This window comes from Lygodium microphyllum, chromosome 22 (genome assembly GCF_053477565.2).
Source record: "Lygodium microphyllum isolate KBCC chromosome 22, Lygodium_microphyllum_v1.1.10, whole genome shotgun sequence".
NCBI lineage: Eukaryota > Viridiplantae > Streptophyta > Polypodiopsida > Schizaeales > Lygodiaceae > Lygodium > Lygodium microphyllum.
Genome location: NC_141156.1, coordinates 49,630,880 through 49,654,264, shown reverse-complemented (window position 1 = coordinate 49,654,264; position 23,385 = coordinate 49,630,880).

The window sequence follows — 23,385 nt, the reverse complement described above, 5'->3', positions numbered from 1 at the left end:
AGACATTTGTGGATGAGTCCTTCTGCACATGGATCGTTTTCGAAACCACCAAGCCTTCAAAAGGGATCACCTTCATTGATACCTTTGCAATGTATTTTGGATGATTCTTAATGATATATATCTCTCTTTTTGGAGGTGTCATTTAGATGGTTGTGTTAGTGTTAGTGTTTGTGTTGTAATAATTGTATGTGATGAGTTCGTGCTGATTGAGAATAATTTGTTCGAGAGCTCTTTTCGAATTATTGCTGATGGATGGAAAGCCTATGATGGAAAGATGAAGAAGAATCTCTTATATCCTTTACAAATTTGTTATAACTTTTAAATGATTATCAGACATTAGGGGAGTTTTGAGGTCTCGAAAATGCCTTTTAGGATGTGGAGAGAGAGTGCTCTAGACCAATAAGAGCAAAGCCTCCGTAACGGAACTTCTATTAAAAAAAATTAAAAAGTCATTTTACAAAAATATATAAATATAATAATATTACGAATTTGTATTTTTATTATGTATTTTTAGTCTCTTATATTCGTGATTATGACATCTTTTGCATTAATGGCATAGAGTCTCGGCTACTTTTATTTAATGATGTTTCTAGATTAATGATAATGACTGATGTAATCAAAATTCAAATTGGTGAAAAGCATGGCGCTCAGTTTTTTTCCTCCTTTCTTTTATTCCTCTATTGTTTTTCCCTTCGTTATGGTAGCCTAGTCCTCTCTCTCTCTCTCTCTCTCTCTCTATGCATGTCTCTCTCTCTTCTACCATGGATACATAAATTCGACCTTCAACAAGGCATCCAAGCTCCCAAATCACATCCATATCAGTGTTTAACTCATTCCAAACTGATGAAAGATGGATTCCTACTATCATTAGCAAAGGTAGTTGGATCACCATGCAACAAGCAAAACGTGGAAAAAGGCAAAGACATGAGAGCTCGTTTATCTTTGCTTGGAAGGGCAGAATCTGAGATTTTAAGCTTGGAGCAAATAAGAATAGCATCAAAGAGGTACTAGTGCAACATGTGTTCATGCATAGAGAGCTCTGTTTGAAACCTGGATCTTCAAAGCTTCCAATGCATAGACCAAATTGTAAGAATTTGATTCTTAAAGTTTTTTCTTTCTTAAACATGTTTTAGGTTTTTCCATTATAATATTTGTTTGTCTTGTAGATGTCTATCCCTCTAATCTTGAGGAATGGCAACCAGTGGAATCTATTATTGATGTTATACATGGTTCAATTGGAGAAGAAATATATAGAGGCAGAAAGAAGACAGAGCTTGCAGATAATGGAATATTCTTTTATGACCATTCTTATGTTATTCCTATGCGGCGTTGCCAATGGGGATCAATAAAACTCCTTCCTTTGCCAGATTTTTCAAGCTTTGAGTGGCCTTTGCCAAGTCCAGCTCTACTAGTGAGGGCTATAGATGTAAGATATTTTCTGAGATCCAAAAAGCACTAAAATCTAATATCTCAAGTAGGCTAAGCAAAGTTACTTTATTTATGCCTATTAATATATTTATTGATTTTTTCTCTAATATGGAGACAAGAATAACAAAAACCATGCTTTCAGTGAAGAGACTAACATATGATCATATCATACAATTTGTTGATGAAGGATGGGATACAAGGACAGTAGGAAAAATTATATGTAAGATAGATCAAGATTCTATAGCTTGTAAATATATGATTGCTACTCAAAATTTTATCCTTAGCTTTTACTATAGTCGATGGCATTTTGTTGGTAGTAGTCTAGTTGCTTTAGACCAGAATCTTAATGATTTCAGCAAAGATCCTATAGTGGATCTTGATATTTGGTTCAACGAGGATATTATTGCAATCTTAAAGATCAAAAAATCATGTACGCTACATCAAGTGAGGATGGATTTACAAAATGAAGACATTGAACTACCACGCTCCTTTGTATTCCAACTTGACAAGAAACGAGTAAGTTTTCACATCATATTATATCTACTTAGATGTATATCAAGATCTCACTTTCTAACTAACAAACATTTGTAATTTATTTTTTGCAGATATCGAAAAGGAGAGAAAATAATATACACTGCAAGGACATTCAAGAAAAGATATCTTTACTATCAATATAAAATATATGTAAAAATTTTGTAGCAGATGTCTATCTGCCATCTCTATGAGATATACAAGGGCTGAAGGGCAAATTTCTATATATGAAGGCTTACAAGGCGATATGGCAAAGCTATTTCTTTTTTGGAGAACTATCCTTTCTAGGAGTCCTTTTGCCTTTCTTTGATGTCTTGGGTATAGAAGGTGTTGAAGCTGTGGCTTCGCCTTCCGTGGTTATAGGCACCGCATCTCCTTCATGGTGCAAATCCCCACCAATCTCTGTTGTTGGATTAATACAATTGACCATTATATACTTCAAGAGCTTTGCTCTGATGTACCAAACACGCTCAGATGTATAGCAATCCGTCGAAAACTGTCACACATTTATAGAAAAAAGAGTTTTAGTTCATTATTGTTCTTACAATAGACTATATTTTTATCATCAATGGACTATTTGCAGTTAATATCTATCTTAAAGTTTAGCATCTTTCATATTACCTTTACATGTTTATCATCATTAAGATAAACAAAGTTAACCATTCTTCTAGCATTTACAATCACCCTCCAGCCACAAGAATGGCAATCATCCTGATGGGGACACTGCAACCACCAACACAAAGTAAAACTATAAAGAGGACGGATGGTAGTTCATAGAATAAACTCATGTTTCAATTATTTTAATGAATAACTTACCGCAACTTGTCTATATTGCATTGTTGCAAGCAAATCAGACGGCATAGGGGGTCTTTTCTCTAGCTCTTCAATTAATCTTTTGGCACCTCTATATATAAAATATGTTGAAATTTAGAGTACTTACAAAAAAAAGAATTGAAATATCAAGGAGCCCTTGGATAATATAACTTACAATTTAGCATTTCCATGGCTTCCTTTCATAGAGTTGATTAAAAAACATTGCTTATCCACAAGGTCTATTGCAATCAAGCTCCAATGAGAACTAAAAGCAATCATATCTCAACAAATTAGTAGGATAAAATCTCAAAAACTCTAATAGAATATTGAATCACTTACTTTTCATTATATGGAATTATAAGGAGCTCCAAAGTATCGAAGTCAATCAGATTGAACTAGTACTCAATAAAACTTGTATCAAGCTCGTTCCTCATAAAGAATGAGATAGATGGATCAAGAACCTCAATTTTTTGTTGTATATCCAAAGGAAACTCATGCATTATACACCTAGAAAATGCATAGAAATAGTGAGTATAAACAAGAAAAATCTTATTGTTAAAAAAATATCAAAAATTATAAGTAATTATGGATGGATATACCTTAGGCCAACAAGAATAATACTGTCATTTACTTCTCTTCTTTTATCCTTAAGAATCTGAACACATATAGCATCAAAGGAGATAACCTCAGTTCTTTTGCCTAAGTTACCAGGTAATAAACAAAACACACTGAATCCTTTTGGATTAGCTGCTTCAAGAAGGGTGGCTAGCTCATTTTCAAAGGACTCTAGTTGCTCTGTTTCCCTTTCTTCAACCCTTTGCCTCCTATACTCTCTCCATTTATCTGCCTATTCCTCTTTAGCTTTCTCCTCTTTTTCATGTTGCCTTGTATCCCTCTCATGGGTGACATCCTCAACCCTGAGACCAGAATCATATTTCTTTCTCCTAGCTGGGGGCACATTAAGGATATTAAATGTCTTCACATCAGTGAGGGGAATTGGCTCAAGGACCTTTGAAAATCTATATCTTAGCCTCCTAAGAATTATCGTGTCCTTGTCCATGAGTGTGAGCCTATGAGCATGAGTAGCACAAATATAGGCATCTTGAAAAAACTCAACTAAAAAATCCTCTGTGGCTTCTTGTATACAATTAAGAGCTGTTCTTGTCTGAAACTATCCAAACATATTTGTCACAAATTTCCCTGACAAGCCTTTGAAAAGACAACTTTGAAATTGCATTGTCAAGAGCCTTTACTGCCTTCCTAATCTCCCTTAGGCACCTGACATTTTGAGAAAACTTTCTCTTTGGCTTTGACTTTCTAGAGAGCTTCTGAGGCTTTGAAGACTTTGATGTTAAATCCCTAGGATCAATCTTCTCCTTTCTTGCTGTTGCCTTAGTCCTAGCCATCTGCCAAAAAAAGACATGTTACTTCTTCTCCAGCATGTCCAGCAAAACGCGAGTCTCAGACAAGAGGTATCCATGCTGCATGTCGTTTTCGCGCTTTAGCTGAATTTTTCTCGAGCATGCCTAGTGAAACGCGAGTGTTAAGCAAGGCTCCTCCTTGCAGCTGCTTCTTTTCGCGTTTCATCGGACTTGTTGTCCATTGTGTCCAGTGAAACGTGAATTTAAGACAGGAGGCATCCTTGAAGCACGTTCTTTTCGCGTTTCACCGGACAACTCATGAATAACAAAGAAATCGACAAAACCAAGAAAAAAGAGCTTTGATCTAAGGAAAGCTTTTAAAATTACATAAAATATCCACAGAATTAGGGAAGAAGTTTGAAGATTTCCTTAAATCTCCACAACATTAAGGAATGCTCCCACTGTGGAAAAAGTTCTTTTGTAGTGCTGATAAGCTCATAATAGCATAAAGGATTAAGGAAAAGTATCAAAAGAATGCATTGAATGGAGCTTGTTATTGAAAAGCAAGATGCAGAAAACCATACCTTCTTTTTAGCTTATTCTTCACAATCTCAGCCTAATGACGAGAATATGCTCGAAGGTTTCCTTTGTTGGGGAAGCAGTGAAATGCTTGGAGATTGGAAGGAACACCAAAGATAAAGGCGGAGTAGCAATGTTTTCTGCTTGCTGGAAATGCGGTGAAAGGCGAAGGCGGTGAATTTGCATGGACTCAAAGTTCTTGGCAAAGTGTTAAGTAACACACGTGTGACGTATTCTCGCTTACCGGAATTTTTTTATCTATGGTACAAGCATTACTTGGAAAAGTGTTATGTAACACACGTGTGACGTATTTTCAAAAAAAGGGAGTGCGCATGTCTTCTGAGGAGTTTGATACGGTGTGTTAAGTGAGACACATGTGCACGTATTCTGAGGCATTTCGTGCATGCAAAAATATTAAAAATTTCATCCAAATTTGCGGTCCCGTTTATTTTTCCATCATTACACGAACTTTTTCGTTGGAACTATCACCACATGCTTAACGGTCAATATAAAAGCATTTCGAAGCCATTTCTCCGACACTGTCTTCTTTTCTGCCGAAATTTCGTCTCGACTTCCCTTCAAGGTCCTTGCTTCTTGTGTGAAGAGCAGTTCAACAATCTTTGATAGGTAACAAATTTTTTTTATTACAAGTATTTTAACAAAATAAATTTGATTAATATAGAAATAATTTTTAATAACACTTGAATAATTATAGATGTTATGTGCTTTGTATCTATTAAAAGCAGCATAGCTTTTCCAGAAAGGATTTTATCATAAATTTCTGTGTTTTCATAGAATTAATTTATAGTTCATGTTTCTCTTTTTGATTTGCATCTTTTGACCGGTGAAACGAGAAATAATGTCCATGTTAGTGATATTTTGCCAAGTATCACGTTTTAGCGGTGAGATATTGAAATAATTTTCGTCTTCAAGGTAGTGTCCGGTGAAACACGATTTCTTCACAGGCATTTGCCTTGGACACTTTAATTTTCGCGTTTTACCGGTCAACTAAAAAAATTTCTCATTTTTTGATTTTTTAATCTTGAAAAATGCACTTTTGGGGCCTCTTTCCATGGTTCCATCTTGTTTTATTGGATATTGTTGCTATTCTGCTTTGTTTTTAGGGATAAATCTTTTCCTGGTCAAGATGATAAAGAGGAAGCTATCTTTGGAAGGAATGGATGAAGAGGAACTAATGGAGACATTTGATGATAGGCTCTTTGATTTCTTACACACCACTGGAAATTCTTCCAAGTTTGGCTATATCAGGGAAATTTTCAATGTTCCTTTTGATTTGGAGGAGTTATTGGAGGATCTTGAAGATAAACTTAAGGAGTACAGATGTTTTTATGATAGACATGTGCAAGGTTTGGAAGTCAATGGATTTGTTCATTATAGTGATGTCATGGGAGCCACCAGTACATCCAGGTCAACTTTGCTAGGCAGGTTCAACCTCATTGATGAGGAATTCAGAAAGAAAGAAACATGTTGCCCTTTCCACATGTATTAACACCAATGCCTTCTGATCCACAAGGACGTTGGATTTATTGTGTATCTTCAGTACAAGGAAAATTCTTCTCCAGATATAGACCAACAGAGAAAGCTAGAGGATATTGCAAGTATGGATAAGGAGGTCGAAGAGAAGGAGGAGATGTTCCAAGAAGATGTTGAGAATCAACTTGTCCAAGGTTTTGATGTAGGTTTGTTCAAGAGTGACAATATCACAATGGTGGAAGAAAAGGAGATCGAGCCAAGTGCACAGGTTGATGAAGAAGGTCCTCTTACATGTGTTCCAACATTTTCCACTTATCTTATCAACAAGAAGAGATATGTGTTGCTAAATGATATTCAACATCTTTTTGATCTTAGAGAAGATTATTGCTTAGCAATCCTTGCAGGTTGGGGCAAAAATGACATGAATTTTATAGGTTATGAACAAGAACCACTAGGAAGTCTTGATGTTGAGGGAGAGAATTTCCAAGATAGCTATATAGCCTTACATACATGTATTAATCAGATCATAGAATACGAAAAGGGGGGGCTACCTACAGAAGAAGAGTTCTTGCAGGTCCAGAAGAAACTTCATATTGATGATGTAGGGTATGAAGAGAGATTGAAGTCTCCATCAGATGAGAAGCCCAAGAGTTCAATAAATCTTTATGATGATAGTCTTCTTGAAGAAGACGGACACCCTAAGGTATGAAATATAATTTGAAGTTACCTATTGAGTTTATGTTAGACTTTATTATGCATTATAGATAAATATCTTATATCTTGTACTGTTGTGGTTTGTTCTGTAGATTGAGATTGAAGATCTGGACAACTTTCTTGGAAGGGCCAAGGGCTCTAGGCCAATGAAGCTTGGAAAAAATCAAAGCCTTGGCCATTATATTGGAAACTTAAACAATCAAACAATTGTAATATATCATAGTAGATTGTCAAGCTCTCCAAGTCTACCAATGATGGCTTTGAGAGCTATCTCAAAGGTAATTGGATCTCAAGTTTTCACCAGAGGTTTGGACAAGATCATTTTAGTGGAGAAGGAAGAAGCCATAATAGTTTTTGGCTTCATGCATGGATACAGTGGATCTAGAGCTGGATATTTTAGAGTTCTTGGCTCCTATTTGCTCTCTTATGTAGGAGATAGTAAGAATTTGAAGCTTCTTCCAGGTTATTGGAAACAAGAGTTTTTGAAATACAGAGGTCTTATTGAGTGGGATGAAACAAAAGATTCCTCTAGAGGCCCTGTCGAGCTACCTGAAACCAAGGACTCCTCTGAAGGCCCTGTTGAGGTGCTTGAAACTAAGGACTCTTCTGCAACACAATTAGACTAGAAGATGCCAAAGATTAAGGGTTTCTTGAAACCCATCTTTTCCCAACTCTTTGTTTGGTTTGTAACCATTCTGTAAATCTTTGCTTTGCGCAAGAATTTAAATATCTATCTTTTCTTCTTTGGGTAACAATTTGTATAGTCCTTGCTAAAGATGATGTATTGCTTGATGTGGTTGTATCTTTAAGCTTGAATTTATGCCAAATTTGTCGATAGAACCATTGAAAGACCTCTAATAAACTGTTGGCTTTGTGTCTTCCACCTCCATGTCTTGTGTGTCTGAAAAATTTTGTTCTTGCTTGATAATGTGATTTTTCCATACCTTGGGTTGACTAGATAGATAGAGATCCATATTGTTTAATAAAGTATGGAGCATGGTTGTATAGAATATGCTGCATAGTCAACAAATAAAGAAAGTTATTAAAAAACATTATATGAGTTCAACAATGAAGAAACAAACATATACAAACTTCTTACCATATAATGAGTAAAGTGTTGATCACCCCAAGCTTTCGTCATCGCCTTTTTGAAAAGGTTCAATTGGTTTTTAAAGTCTTTGAGATCATCATCATTCCATTCAGTCTTATCACAGGGTACTATGAAGGCAATCATCACAAATGGATACCCAAGCATGTCCATTTTTCCACCCAATCCCTTTGACTGGTGCCCCACAACACACAACATAGGACATCACATAGATGCACCACTTGAAATGAAAAATAGTCTAGGATGTTGAGATATTTGCAATCACACCTATTGTATCCTCTTTGTATGAGGAAGTTCTGGGCTTAGGACATGCAGGCAGACTGAATCCCATATGCATAGAAGGGGAAAAATGTACCCATCCAACAACTATAAAGCATTGTACTTGACTACCATTTTTCATATAGAATGAATACAATGTCATGATGCTTTGTACTTTCAGTTAAGTGTCTCGACTTTGTTAGTCCTACACAAGATTGTGTTTATGAGTCCAAGCTGCCATCTTGGAACCTAATTCACTTGTGTTACAGTTGTATTCTTCAATCAATGTCATCATGAGTTTAGTCTATGCTTACAAGCCGCCATAGCCATGCTCTAGATCTGAATCTCGAGAGTAAGCTTGCACACAACAGCTGATCACATCGTATCCCAAGGGCAAAATCCCTACAACATGCCAAGAACTAGGGGAACTATGAGTTCATGTTCATTAAGATCCCTGAGGTAGCCAAGGAATTGATTGACAATGAGATCTCTCGAGAGCAAGCTTTCACACAACAGCTGATCACATCATATCGCAAGGGAAAAATCCCTACAATAGGCCAAGAACTAGGAGAGTTGACCAAGCTAGCCGACTCTGACTCTTCCTTTCTGCGGAAGTGGTATGCTCTGCGTCTTTAATGGGAACAAGTGGGCTACCAAATCATGACCAATGCCAAGCAAAGACATACAATCAAAACCGTTGAGTAGGACCCTACCTATGTAGCTCCTACCTCGCTCTCCGATTCTTGGCCATCATGTGCAAACAACCTCTAGAGGAGAATGTCATGGCCCACCCCTATTTTGATCAAATCCTGACCGAGGAAGAACTGCATGTTGCTAGCACGATGAACTTTGGTGGCTTCCTCACTGATATCCTAACCTACATTACACACGTAGGCATTAGACCTCATGACATGGACTATCGCGCCCACTTGGAGTATAACCCAAACTTCTACAATTGTCTCATGATGAAGTAAAGCACTGCAAGCATGTGCTTAAATTCCCTTAACCCTTCATTCTCCAATCCTAAAAGGATTCTTATCATTCCCAAGGGGGGGGGGGGGTAAAGACGGAAAAGAAAAAGGGAACATGACTTGAACTTCAAAACTCCAAATTGAATGTTGAAAGCAGGTGTGAATGGTATGAAACATCATGGAACATAAAAGGTGAAGAATATAAAAACAAACCCTAAAACCTCAATCAACATTCAAAAGTAGAAAAGAATGTGTAAAAATCAACTTGTGATTGAGTAAAAGCATTAGAAATTTTTGTGGAATGCATGGACTATTTTAAGGAAGTCTCTTTTTATTTAAGCAATTCAATCTCCATAATCATTTTTTCCATTTCCTATGTGTCTTTTCGCAAAAAATTATCCTAAGAAAACTAGTAGTGAGATGTTGTATTATGACAGGTACCTACAATGGCAGGTCAAGAAAAAATAAGCAAACTTCCATTCTCAAAGGAGGAGCAAGCAAAGTACGGCCTCTCGTTGGAAACAAAGGCTTACAATCAATTCAAATTCAGGCATATACTGAATTTGGAAGACATAGTCATGGAGGAGGCAGCCATCAAGCAATTGGTGAAGTAGTGCAAGCTACAGAAGTATGTGGAGAAGGTGGGCCAAGCCGTGGACTACGAGAAGTACACGAAATTCCTCCGAGATTTCCATAGGAATCGCGGCACTGTCATGGTGCATCAAGTGAATGAAGTCCGCCAAGTTGAGCCCCAAGTTGGCACGCTCTACAAGGGATTCCTTGTGCTTAGTGAATGATCCCTCAGATGTGTAGCTTCACAAGCATGTACACTTGTATGCACTCTACAAGTGATTCCATATGCTCAATGACAACCCCTCTCACATGTATAGCATCACAAGGGTGTACTCTTAAGGCATGCTATATGTTCTACCTTTCTATTTCATAATACAAGGACTTCTTATTGGTACATTTTGTAACCATTTTCGCTATGCATTTTCTATGTCATTTTACAAGTTTTCACATGAAAGTCTTGTGAAGGTTTGAAACACTTAGGTGGTTCCCCCTAGGAGCATAACACTGAGTATGGGATACCCCTCCCCCTTTTTGGGGCTTTGTAGGTCTACCTTGGTAATAGAGCTAAATGCACCTAGTGGTGACTCATTATGACCCCTTGCATGTGTGGTGTCACAAGGGTGTAGTTCTAAGGTGTACTACTACATATTGTACCTTTTTATTTCATAATATCCAAATTCCTTATTTTACTTAGTGGTCATTCATTACCCCTCACATGTGTGGTGTCACGAGGCTGTAGTCCTAAGGCGTACTACATATTGTACATTTTTATTTCATAGTAGGTAAATTCCTTATTAATACATTATGTGTCTCTTTCTATTGTGTCTTTTTTGTGCCATTATAGAAGTTTTCACATGAAAGTCCTAGGAAGGTCCAAAACACTCAAGTGTGCTCTCTTGGAAGAATAACAGTTCACATCAAAGCAACTCTATCATGGAGTAGACTCACTCGATAAGGGAGTAGGCTCATGGTCCATAGAGGAGATCCTAAACAAATGCAAAGATAATGCTAATGTTCCAACCAAAGTGCAAAGGAGACATAGTGTGATAAGGGTGCACAATATACCATCCAAGTTGACAACATGTTGAAGGTCTCTCAAACTATGGAAGGGCACTTCATTTGAAGAGGAACCCAACCTTTGTCACTAGCTCAAAACACATGCAAGAACGAGCTATTGCTCAAATAGATCAAGAAAACTTGAAATACCATCAAAGAGATGAAGAAGATCTAAAAGGAACTAAGTTGTTAAGAAGTATCAAGTCAATGGCTAAAGAGCTAGATGAGACCCTAGACAAGGTCGACCACCAACTCAGTCAAAGCATGAAGAACTAGACAAGACCTTGGACAAGGTCAAATACATAACCATTGATGGTGTAAAGAAAGACCATGGTTGTGACAAGTGAATTAGGCCCGAGACCTCAATGTGGAGCTGCACGGAGAAATCATCATAAGATGGGACTGTGAGACTACCTTTGGATCTAAAGAAGCACAAGAGCAAGCCAAATTGTGCCTAAAGAAAATGAGAGATACAAAGTCCAAGAGCTTAAGAATGAAGTGAAGTCAAAGGAGGGAAAAGAGGAAAAGAAGGTGACATTTGAAGGTGAGTCCAAGCCAGATGCAAATGAAGGAAAGTACCAACAACTAGTAGCAGACTACTACCCTAAAGGAGTTGAATACTGCCCACAAGGACACCACCTTGAAGATCAATACCCCATTGACTACTACCCTTAAGAAGAAGGCTACTACCACCTGGAAGGAGAATATCTCTACAATGACTACTATATATATTGAAGTTACTCACACAAGAAGCCAAAGTAATGATGGTTAGTAGGCCAGCACCCAAACCTTGGTGTCCCAAAAGGTGAGGAGGGCCATCAACCATCGTTGAAAATCTTAATGATTGGCTAGAAGGATGCAGCCCAACTCTTGGGAAGGGTGGTGGCATAGACATATTATTGCACCCTAAAGATAGTAGCCCTCAAAAAATCCAAAGTGAGCTCCAATAAATCCTTTAACAAACAGTGGCAGGTACTATCAGTGTAGTAATACACAGGTGGCTAGACGGAGACGCCTTTACCCCCAACAACCTCCCACTTAAAGGCAAATTTTCCCCAGTGAGAGAGAAAAAAAGAAAAGGCAGTACAAATGTACACATGTACAACAGGATGAGAAAAAAGATGTCATCTCATCCAATGCCCATCAATCTCCTGAGGAAGGCAAAGCACTCAGTAGTGAGGCTCTAAAGAGCAAGTTTGCAAGATTTTGCTTAGTCGAAATCTTGACAAGGTCAACACACCTATCTTCAACGACCTCGAAAATGAAGTGATACCTCACCTCAATATGTTTCATCTTCGCATGGAAGACCAGATTCTTGGCCAACTGAATGGCGCTCATAGAATCCGAATGCAGTGTAGGCATAGCATCTATCATACCAAGGTCTGCAATCAAATGGCCTAACAAGATAGGCTCTTTGCAAGCCTTTGTGGTTGCAATATACTCAGCCTTTGTAGTAGAAAGAGTTGTACACTTCTGTGCCCTGGACATCCAAGAGATAGTCCCTCCAGCATAAGTGAACACATAGCCAAAAGTGGACTTCCTACTATCTGCATGTCCTGCATAATCAGAGTCAGTGTACCCCACAACTCCTATATCCTGTCTGCCATAGCAAAGACACATATCTATTGTTCCCTTCAGGTACCCCATGATACCCTTCACGGCATCCCAATGTTTCTTGCCAGGTGTAGCCATATAATGTGCCACAACCCCAACTGCAAAAGCAATATCTGGACGGGTGGTTATCATGGCATACATAAGACATGCTGATTCTAGACAGGATGTTGGTCAGGCAGCAGACCGTGCCTCAACCCAGGCTCTGCTGCCTGACCAATATCCTGTCTAGAATCAGCATGTCTAACAACTGGGCCATGAGCATCAGGTGATGCTGCACGCTGTCTAGCTGGCCATGGAGCGAGCTCAATGGGAATAGGTGGCTCCTCCTGAAAGATAACTCTGCGTATCTCAACCACTTTCTCAGGCTACATATGCATTTTGTCCTCTTGAAAGATGACATCATGGCTCCGGATCACTTTCCATGCCTGCAGATCCCATAGATGGTAACCCATCTCTCCTACATCTCCATAGGCAATGAAAATGCATTTGACGCTTTTAGGATCCATCTTATTGTGTTTGTCCTTGGGCACCTGGCAGAATGCCTCACATCCAAAGACACGCAAATGATCATAAGAGGGGGGCTTGCGTGCCTATACCTCCTCTACAAAACCTGAAAGTCAATTCCATTGCTAGGCGACCTGTTAATGAGATGCACTACAGTAGTAACTGCCTCAGCCCAAAAGTGCTACAGTAAGCCAGCCTGGCTAAGCATGCTACGGACCATTTCCTGAATGTTCCTATTCATGCGTTCAACCATACCATTCTAGGGAGGGGTGTAAGGGGTAGTCAACTGATGCTTAATACCCTGCTCATCACAAAATTTCTCAAAAGCACGTCACCCCCATTATCTGACCTTAGGCATTTTAGCCTTTTCCTAGAATGGTTCTCTGCCAATGTAAGCCAACGCTAAAATGTGTCTAAGACATCAGATTTTCTCTTTATGGGATAAGCCCAAACCTTACGTGAGTAATCATCTATGAAAGTAACAAAGTACTTTGCCCCACCGAGAGACTGATAGGGCATGGGCCCACATACATATGAGTGCACAAGAGCCAAGGGCTGGCTCACCCATGCGTTTCTTACCAGACTTTTTATGTGTATTTCTAGTCTACCTGCCATACAAACAATGATCACAATAATCAAAATGCGAAGAGTCAAAAGGTAGAAGATACTGCAAAGCACGGAGCATTTTCATTCCTTTAAGGGACATATGCCCCAAAAGAGCATGCCAAAGGGATACATGGGGAATAGAACCCACAGACAAAACATGATCCAAGGTAGCTCGAGATACAAGTAAGGGATAGAGGCTGCCAGACTTGACATCTCTTGCAAGCACAAGCTTTCCATGCAGAGTCTCCAAAGGACACAAAATACCCTCCATTATCAAGCCTTCTAGCTGACATAAGGCTGCGAGTCAACGTAGGTACATGGTGTACATCATGCAAAACAAATGAACAGCCAAAAGGAAACTGCAACCTAACATCTACAATGCCCACAATGTCAAGAGACATGTCATCACCAAGATGCATAGAACTAGAGATGTTACGATAGGTATGAAACCAATCTCTACAGGGTGTCACATGAAATTATGCACCCGAATCCAAGAGCCAGCACTGCACATACATAGAGTGTATCTCAGAAGCCTGTAAGGCATCACATGAAGAAGCTACAAGTATGTAATCGTCATTTGAATCAGTGGCCTACATGATATTAACCTCTTCTATCTTCACACTAGATTTTGTAGGTACAATACTGCGCTCAGAAGACTTTTCCTGCACTTTCACTTTTCCCTTTTCCTTGCACTTATCATCACGCATCTTATGGCACTACGGCCTAATATGTCCTGCTTTCCCACAATAATGACAGGTAAGAACAGACTTCCATCCACGGGACTTACTGCGACCACGTGACTTGGACCTGGACTTCTGAGAGTCCCTGCCCTTATGATCATTATCATGCCTGCCATGTTTGCCACCTCTAACGGTCAATGCATGTGAAGATCGGGAAGCATCATTATTTCTCCTATTGATTTCCTCAGTCAATAAAGCACTCTCAACATCTTTGATTTTTAGTCCATCAAGCTTATTCGTGCATATGGCACTACGGAAGACATCCCATGATTCAAGCAAGGTGCCAAGCAGAAACAATGGGTGCAAGTTGTCTTTGAACTCAATACACTGTGACAACAAACTCTTCATGATAACATGAAACTAACTAAACTGAGATGATAGGGAGGTCCCCTCCTTCATGCAAAGGTCCATTAATTGCTTTAGCCAATACATCTGTGACGTAGGACTTTGCTGCATATAGAGCTCCTGAATCTTCTCCCATAAATCCCATTCACTCTTATTCTCATCTTCAACAACATTATGATGGACCTCTTCTGAGAGTGACAAGATAATGGTAGACTTGCATAGCTCATCAACTTCCATCCAAACATCATCATCCATATTCTTGGGTTTAACACCCTTGAAACGCAAGGGTTTAATTTGTAATTTCTGCACCAAAACTTGCCATATCTGGGACTTCCAATACCCATAGTTGGTACCATCCAACTTGGCAATGTTAAAGAGAGATGTGTCTTTTAGATGGCCAGCCATACTATCCTAAATCAAAGCAAAAAAGGCAAAATTACAGGTTGCTGTAATTAGCAGAAAATGTACTAAAACCACTGCTAAAACTGGCTGAAAGAGTGGATATCACCAAGAGAAGCACATGTCCACCAAATATGACCAAGATAATATCAAATAGTAAGCATTACCCTCATAGAAGTGCTCGAAATCTACAGATTTCAGCTTGCTGTAATAAATGACAGTAGTATGGAAAACTATCCCAAAATGAGGCAATCACTGATACATATGTCACTACAACTGCAAGGTAGCAAGATACATCCAACAATGAGTGTCAAGGGGAAAGAAGGTACCAAGAACTGTCAAACCAATAACTTGACATGCAAGAGACATCTCATAGGTCTAGAAGTCATGCATGTAATGGGTCTCGGGGTAAGAGAAGAGTCCAAGCACAAGCACAACTGATAGAGCAAGAAGCTCAATACATAACCATCCAAGATGCATACAAAACTGACAAACCTGTGACATAGATAGGTTCCTTCCCCAATAGGCGTATCAAATCAGCCCACTACAAACTAACTGCACACATAAAGCTCTCAAGAGAGAAAATGCATGTAACTGTCCCACAAGCTCAAGCTCAAGTGTAAGTAAGATTCTGTGTACATCCGAATATACCAAGAGGCTCCCACTGGAAGTAAATTCAGATGCAAAGAGAGCAAGCAACGCTCTAATACATGGAGTACATAGCATCAGACATGCCAAATCCTAGTAGGGTACATCTGGAGCATAAATCCCAAGCTATCTTAGACCTGTAAAGCATAAGCCTAAAAGCATTCAAAGAGCATGTAACTGACAACCAAATGTAATGCCCAGTGGGTCCAAAATTCTCAAATACATCTGAAGACGAAGCTCCAAGTAACTTTCAAGCATGGGCAAACCAAGTGGCATCCATATCTGACCAAAGCATAGATGCAAGAAGCCTAAATGTCAAGCAGTGACAATAGGCATAAACCGGTCCAAAGCATGCCAACTGAAGCCAAATGCTAGTGAATGATGACCAAGGCAGAGCCTAATCCAAGCTCAAAAGCATTCCGGAACCAAGAAGAAGCATTTGACAATCTCCAAATACATCGATATGATCATTCAAACTACTAGTAAGCACCCTGTATCCAAGAACCAATGCATATACCAAGTAAATGAGCTTCAGCCCACTGTATTATAGCAGCATATTTGCTATTTAAATGAAGCTCAAACGGTGCCCAAATCTGCTCCAAATCAGTCCCAAACAATAGACATAGCATCCCATAACATCTGGGCATCCCCGGGCATCAGTAGGCATCAAACGAGCAATGTCAAGAAGCATCAAACAGTAAATGTCAAGTGTTGCCCTATTTTGATAGTCCTAGGACTATGTATACAGCAAGGGCTGAAGGGGGAAGCACTCAAATCGATCATTGGGAACCAAGCACTAATGCCGGGAGTCCAACAATGATCGGGAAGGTTACCAAGAGTGCCGGGAAGTCGGGGAAGAGTAGGGAAATGCCAGGAGCAAGTCAGCCCAGCCCCCTAAAAATGTGTCGCATTTTGCACTGGCTATTCCTGGGGACTAAGGGGTCTTCAACAGTGCTCGGGGGCACTTGGAAATGTCAAGGGGGCTTCAATGCAACCCTGGAAGATGCCAATGAAGGTCAGAAAGCTCGAGGAGGAGACGGGAGATCAAAACATACTTACAAATGAAGGTGCCATGGCTGCCGTTGAAGCTCAGTTGGAAGCTCTTCTCGGGCTAAAGAGAATGTCGAGCAAGCTCCAATGCCTTTGCTCTGATACCAGTTGAAAGGGAAGTGGAACCCAAGAGAAAGAAGCTTGGTGGTGAGAGCTATGGCAGATGGAGAGCAAGAGCAAGAGAGAGAGTGAAACTCAAAGTGGGAACTCCAACAACCACAATGTGTGGCCATGCCTTCCTTTATTCAAACTGTCACTAAAAGAATAAAGAATAAGAGATTGTGATGGGCACCCACCACCTGCAACCACCTATAGTGTACAGTGGCAGGTACTGTCAATGCAGTAATACACGGGCGACTAGGCGGAGGCACCTTTACCCCCAACACTGGGGTTCAAAAGTTGGACTCTGTATAGGCTTGACTTGAGGATTGTGATTGGGTAAAGGTGTTCGTGGTGCTTGTTTCCTTGGTTTTGGGGGTTTGGTATCCCATGATTTTATGTATGAGGGTATCAAAGAGGTTTTGTGTGTGAGCTTTGGTAACTAGATAAGCTTGTTGTAGTGTAGTAGCCTTGTACTTTGAGCAAGGCTTTAGGAATCCACAGAGTTGGATTTGGGGCATATCATCTGCATCGCCACTGTACTTGGTTAGGAGTCAGTCCATGCTTAGGACATGCGTATGAGTGGGCACCTTGCCTTTTCTTATTTAGTGTCGGCACCCATCATTGATGGTTCCTATTAGATGCATATATTTGAATGGTAAGCCTATCATGGGCTACTTGAGCCTTGAGAAACTTGTCCAAGACAACATCATTACTCTTTTTAAGGGGTGAATTGGGGTGTGTGGGGAGTGTTGGTGGGTACTACCTTTTCCATTGAGACGCTCGTAACCTTGTTGAAAGTCATGAAAATCTTGACATTAGGAACCTCCATCTTGATTCTTTTTCAATATAATAAAAGATATTCCATTTATTTAATCACAAATTTAGAACTACACTTGAATACATTGGTTCATGAATCATTTCCTATATATTTTTTCTAATTAAGAATGTCTCTCCAAATTTTTGTAACTTTTCTATTGTCTTGAAAAGATTTTTAAGTATTTTTCCTTCAACAATTACCTTTTTTAAATTAGGCTTGATTGACCAAAGAAATAATATTTATTTACAACATGACATTATAAGATGTGTTTAGCTTTGCTAATGCTTCATGGCCTTCAAATCTGTTTTTGCATATATGGCTATTGACTTGGGTTTGAAAACCATTCTAAATATATTTTAATAATTTAAACAACTATTGAATACTGAAAAAACAAAAGTAGCATTATCTTCATTGTTACAAATTCTCATCAAATTTATCCACATCCTTTTTGTATTGACATTTTTTTATTACATTTGCTACCCATTTTTGGGCTTTTTGATTTTTCAAAATAATTAGACATTAATTTTAATAATATAATATATTTTTAAAAATATAATTCATAATGAAATAGTATTTTTGAAATTAGAACTATAAAAATTTCATTATTTATCATATAAATTTTGAATTTTAAATTGGGATAACCAAGACTAACAATCAAATTGTCAAATTGATTTATGCCAGCTTAAGATGGGAATGTGGTAGTGAGTTATGATGGCATAACTAGATGGCCTTTGACCTTTGCTCATAACAATGCAAATTGTGTTTACACTCTAGACTCTATTGAGATTGACCATATCGATATTGAAGTTCAAGATGACAAATTTCTTGAAGAGAAAATCTGTTTGGAATTACATTGAAGGAGACATGGCAATAGCACCTAAAGTTCCTGCACAAAATGCTACTATAGAACAGTTAAAGGCTAAGAAAGATTGGAAGTAGATATAGAGTAAAGTAATATATTGGCTACAATGCCATAGATAGCATGATGGACTATTTGAAAGAATCTAAAACCTCTGCTATTGCATGGAAGAATTTTGCAAGGCTAAAACTAACAATCTGATTGAAGTTGTCAAACATTTTGAAAAAATAGAAAACCTCACAAAAACTTGCAATCTATAAGTAAGTTGATACCGTATGCACCAAAATTAAACACGTAGCCTTTTTCATGATTGTACAATAGTAGCTGCAATAATATGCAATTTGTATGCAAATGCCTTTTGTGTTTGCAATCTAGTAAACACTTGAAACCTAGCAATTTGTTGTCAGGACCACTTGTAGGTTTAGAATGGAGGTTGAAATTACCTTAGATGCCAAAAATCACAATGAAAAGCCCTAAATGGTAAATTTATAGTACATACACCATTCTTCTTGCTCACCAAGTTTCACTACAATTAAAGACTGCATTCTTGCCAACCTCAATGTTAAAATGCATGGATCTAGGACATGGCTATTGAGGTTGAAAGAGGAAGACTGAGCTCATGAGGACATAGACATAAAGACTAACTATCACACAAGTGAATTAGGTTCCAATATTGAGACTTGGACTCATAAACACAATCTTGTGTGTTGACAATGACACAGACACTTTACTGGAAGAACAAAAGTACTATGACATTGCATTCAAAAAGAGAGCAAGTACAATGCTTTATAGGAATAGACTAGGTTGCACTTTCCATCACTGTGCATATGGGATTCTACATCCTACAAATGTTTTAGCAGTTTATTCTTCATGCTCATTGTAGCATAAAGCAATGTAGATTGTCTTGTCACCTTCCCTTGTTGCCATAAAAACCAATCAATTATACATTTAGAAGTTTTTTAAGTCTTAGTAGATATGGTTGGAGCAATAGATAGCCAATCAATACAGCTAACTAGTGTCTTTGGGTAAAATGGTGGTTTTACCAACTTTGTTTAATAGTTGGCAAAGACATATGGATTAACGTATATTAAGATGCCATGGCCATAATGCAAAGTAAGGGAAAACCTAATCTTTTTATAACAATGACATGCACTCCCGAGTGGTTTGAGATAATTGATGTTTTGTTGCTCGAGCAAAGTGATCATGATCTTCTTGATTTGACTACTCAAGTGTTCCATGGAAAGCATATTGATATCACACATACATTATTGAAGAAATAATTATCTGGAAATATCATAGGTTATAGTAGTGTGCTTGAGTTTCAAAAGCAAGGATTGCTACATCCCTATGCTTTATTGATTTTGGAGAATCATTTCAAACCCTTAGAAGTGTATCATTATAAAAGATTGGTTTATGTTGAGGCACCTAACAAAGTAAAATTTTCATATTTATTCAAGAGTAATGTTCTTGATAATCGACGGGTTATTCCATATAATCATTATTTGAGTTAAAAATACAATGCATATATAGATATGGAGGTATGCTGAACTATGGAAGCTATTAATATTTATATATAAGTATATCGATAAGAGCACGATCATACAACAATTATAGTCTTTGTTTGGGTTAGTTCAGTACCTAATATTACAAGTGTCCATATGGTGGATGAGATCCAAAGCAACTTAGATGCAAAATATATTTTCTTTTGAGGCACGTTGGCAAATATTTGATTTTCCACTATGTAATGAAAAACCAAATATACTACACTTAGAGGCGTACTTCTTGGGCGAGAATTTTGTGGTGTTTCAAGATAAAAATATACAAAAAAAAATTAGATGTGATATAAAATGAAAATATCTAGATAGCTACACTTACTAAATGATTAATATACAATATAATTCATAGAGAGGCTAGAATTGTTCTTTATTAAGACTTTCCAAAGTTTTGGGTATGGAATGTACAAAGAAAGATTTGGACCAAGAGAAAACATTGAAATATTGTTGGTCAAATATAATATGTCTCACCGATCTTTGGTGAATGCTATTATTTATACAGATGCTCTTGACAATATCTAGAGGATATACTTCTTTTGAGGATTTGTATATTGTTGACAATGTGGTGTATAATACTTTTAACTTGCAAAAGAAATGCTTACAAGTGACGACTCGATGAGTGGCTATTGTGCTTAGAAGAAGTTGAATCTATGCAACTTAGTATTCAATCTCAAATGTTATTTGATATATTTTGTCTTTTTAATGAGCTTGCTTGATCTCACTAGCTTTGGGAAAGGTTTCTGATATTAATGAAAAAATACATTTGATATAAGTTGCAATAATAACATGGACATATATCCCATTATATTCTACAACAAGAGGTAATAGGGCTTTATTACACCTCCAAGACTTTTGACATTAGCATGGGTGAAGATTTTTTTACTTTCTTGAGTTGCCAAATCCTCACAATCCAAATGTGAAATTGCATATCAACCCTTACGAGGTGCATAAAGAAATGATATTATGGAGCAATAAAGAGCTTATATGTCTATGGAGAAAATGCTAAATGATGGACACAGAGTTGCATATTGTCCAATTATGGATACCATGGATACAAGCTCTAGGGACATCTCCTTTTTGATAGTGCTAGTGTGTTTGAAAAGACTCTTCTTTACAATATTACTTGTTAAGTTGTGAAGTGATCAATATATAGAATTGGAAACAATAGCATTTGGTATCGTTGTATTGCTTCTTCCTGATGGTTGTATTTCTCGCTCTAGGTTCAAAATCCCATTGGAACTAGATAGTTATCCACTTGCAATATTCCTATTCAAAGTGACCTTGCTCAATTATTAAGATAATCCCAAGTCTAATTTTATGGGATGAGGATCTTATGGATGTATCAATATGCCTTTGTCAAGGTAGTTGATAGGACTTTGATGGATATTATGAGATGTGATAAACCATTTGTTGGAAAGGTTACTCTATTTGGAGGAGATTGTACATAGATCTTGACAATTGTGATCAAGATCTCTCATGAAGATATTGTTAATGCAACTCTATGCTACTCTCATTTATGGCAATATGTTAAGGTATTAAGACTCTCTAAGAATATGTGTATTTGTGGAAATGATGGTGTAAAGGATTATGGTTTTAGTGGTTGGATTCAAGGGATAGGGGATGGGTGGGCATTCTAGATAAATGTGAAAAGTTACTGATTCCATCTCACATAGTATTGAAAAGACAATTTATCAAAGCCTTGGTTAATAATGTACATCACTAAGTATTCAATATGGCTACTTTTGGAATATCACTTTAGAGACTATGCCATTCTTGTATCACATAATATAGAGGTTGCCACTTAAAATCATCATGCATTGCAATTGATACTAGGAGAAGTTACACAATATTATAGTACAAATCTAGTTGTTTCAAAGATAGATGTCTAGAATCACATTCATTTGCTATGACAATCAATAAGTCATAAGGCTAGATTTTGTTAGCTATTGGTGTTTATTTGAAAGCACGAGTATTTACTCATGGCTAATTCTATCGATCAATTTTGATGGTAAAATCATCATCTAGTGTAAAAGTCTTCTTGGAAGAAAGTGTAGATACTACAAATATTATTAGAGACATTGTGTATAAGGATGTACTTTAGAAAGTACACATATAAGAAATGATTTTTTTGAGAGATGTATTTTGTTGATGTCCCCTTACAATTAGTTGCCTTAGGTATTTTAGAGATATTCTTTATGATCTTTTTGAAAAAATGGTCTTTTAATTGTGGATCTTTCTCTTTCTTAAGTTTTTTCTTGACTTTTGCATATATCCATTCCAAGCTATAACTATTATCCAACTTATGAGTATCAGCAGCATCTACAAGAAACTCTATTGGTTGGTACTAACCATGCTATTGTAAGGACTCTAGCTAGAGTCATTAAGTGTGTGGATTTTGATCCCAATATAAGCATTGTGTTTTCCTTGTGTATTGAGATTTCACATGTAGCTTATATTCCATGTTTTTGCATTCCCTTGGTTGCCCCTAATTCTAATCATAAGTAGAAAACATCTCACATGGATAAGATACCCATGGGTTGAAAAAAGCAAAAAAGTAAGGATTTGGGTTGCTTCACAATTGTACATCAAGGTCACATAGCTCCTACCAAGTGGTCAAAAAGTGTTGGGCTAGGTATTTTTATTTTGTAATGAATATACAATATAATGATCTTCCTTGGTTTTAATGTCATGGGATTTATTCTATATTTTAGTCTTCTTTCATTATAAGTGCAAAGAGGAGGGAAGAGACTAGCACGTCATCCACAATGCCCACATAAGAGCATATTGTAGCTTCATCCAACCATGTTAGATGTTGAGATCAAAATGTTTCAAATCATTTTGGGAGAAAGAGAAATATTTACTTTGATTAGATAAATTAGAGAAATTCTTCTTTTTCATTGACATTAGAGATATTTTGCATCACTTGGAAACATTTTGATCTATATATTATCCAAAAATTGGCTACATGTTTTGATATTCTTACTTTGCCTTTAATGTTTGTTGAGTTACATTGTTTGATTCTCATGGACATGAGAGAGAGAGAGAGAGAGAGAGAGAGAGAGAGAGAGAGAGAGAGAGAGAGAGAGAGAGAGAGAGAGAGAGAGAGAGAGAGAGAGAGAGAGAGAGAGAGAGAGAGAGAGAGAATGATTTGCATGGCCAACAAATGATGCAAGCAAATGGCAAGTTTGTTCCTCTTACAATACTATTTACATTAGCTTTGGATAATAAGCTGCCATAAAAGCAGCCTAGGTTTCATTGCTAA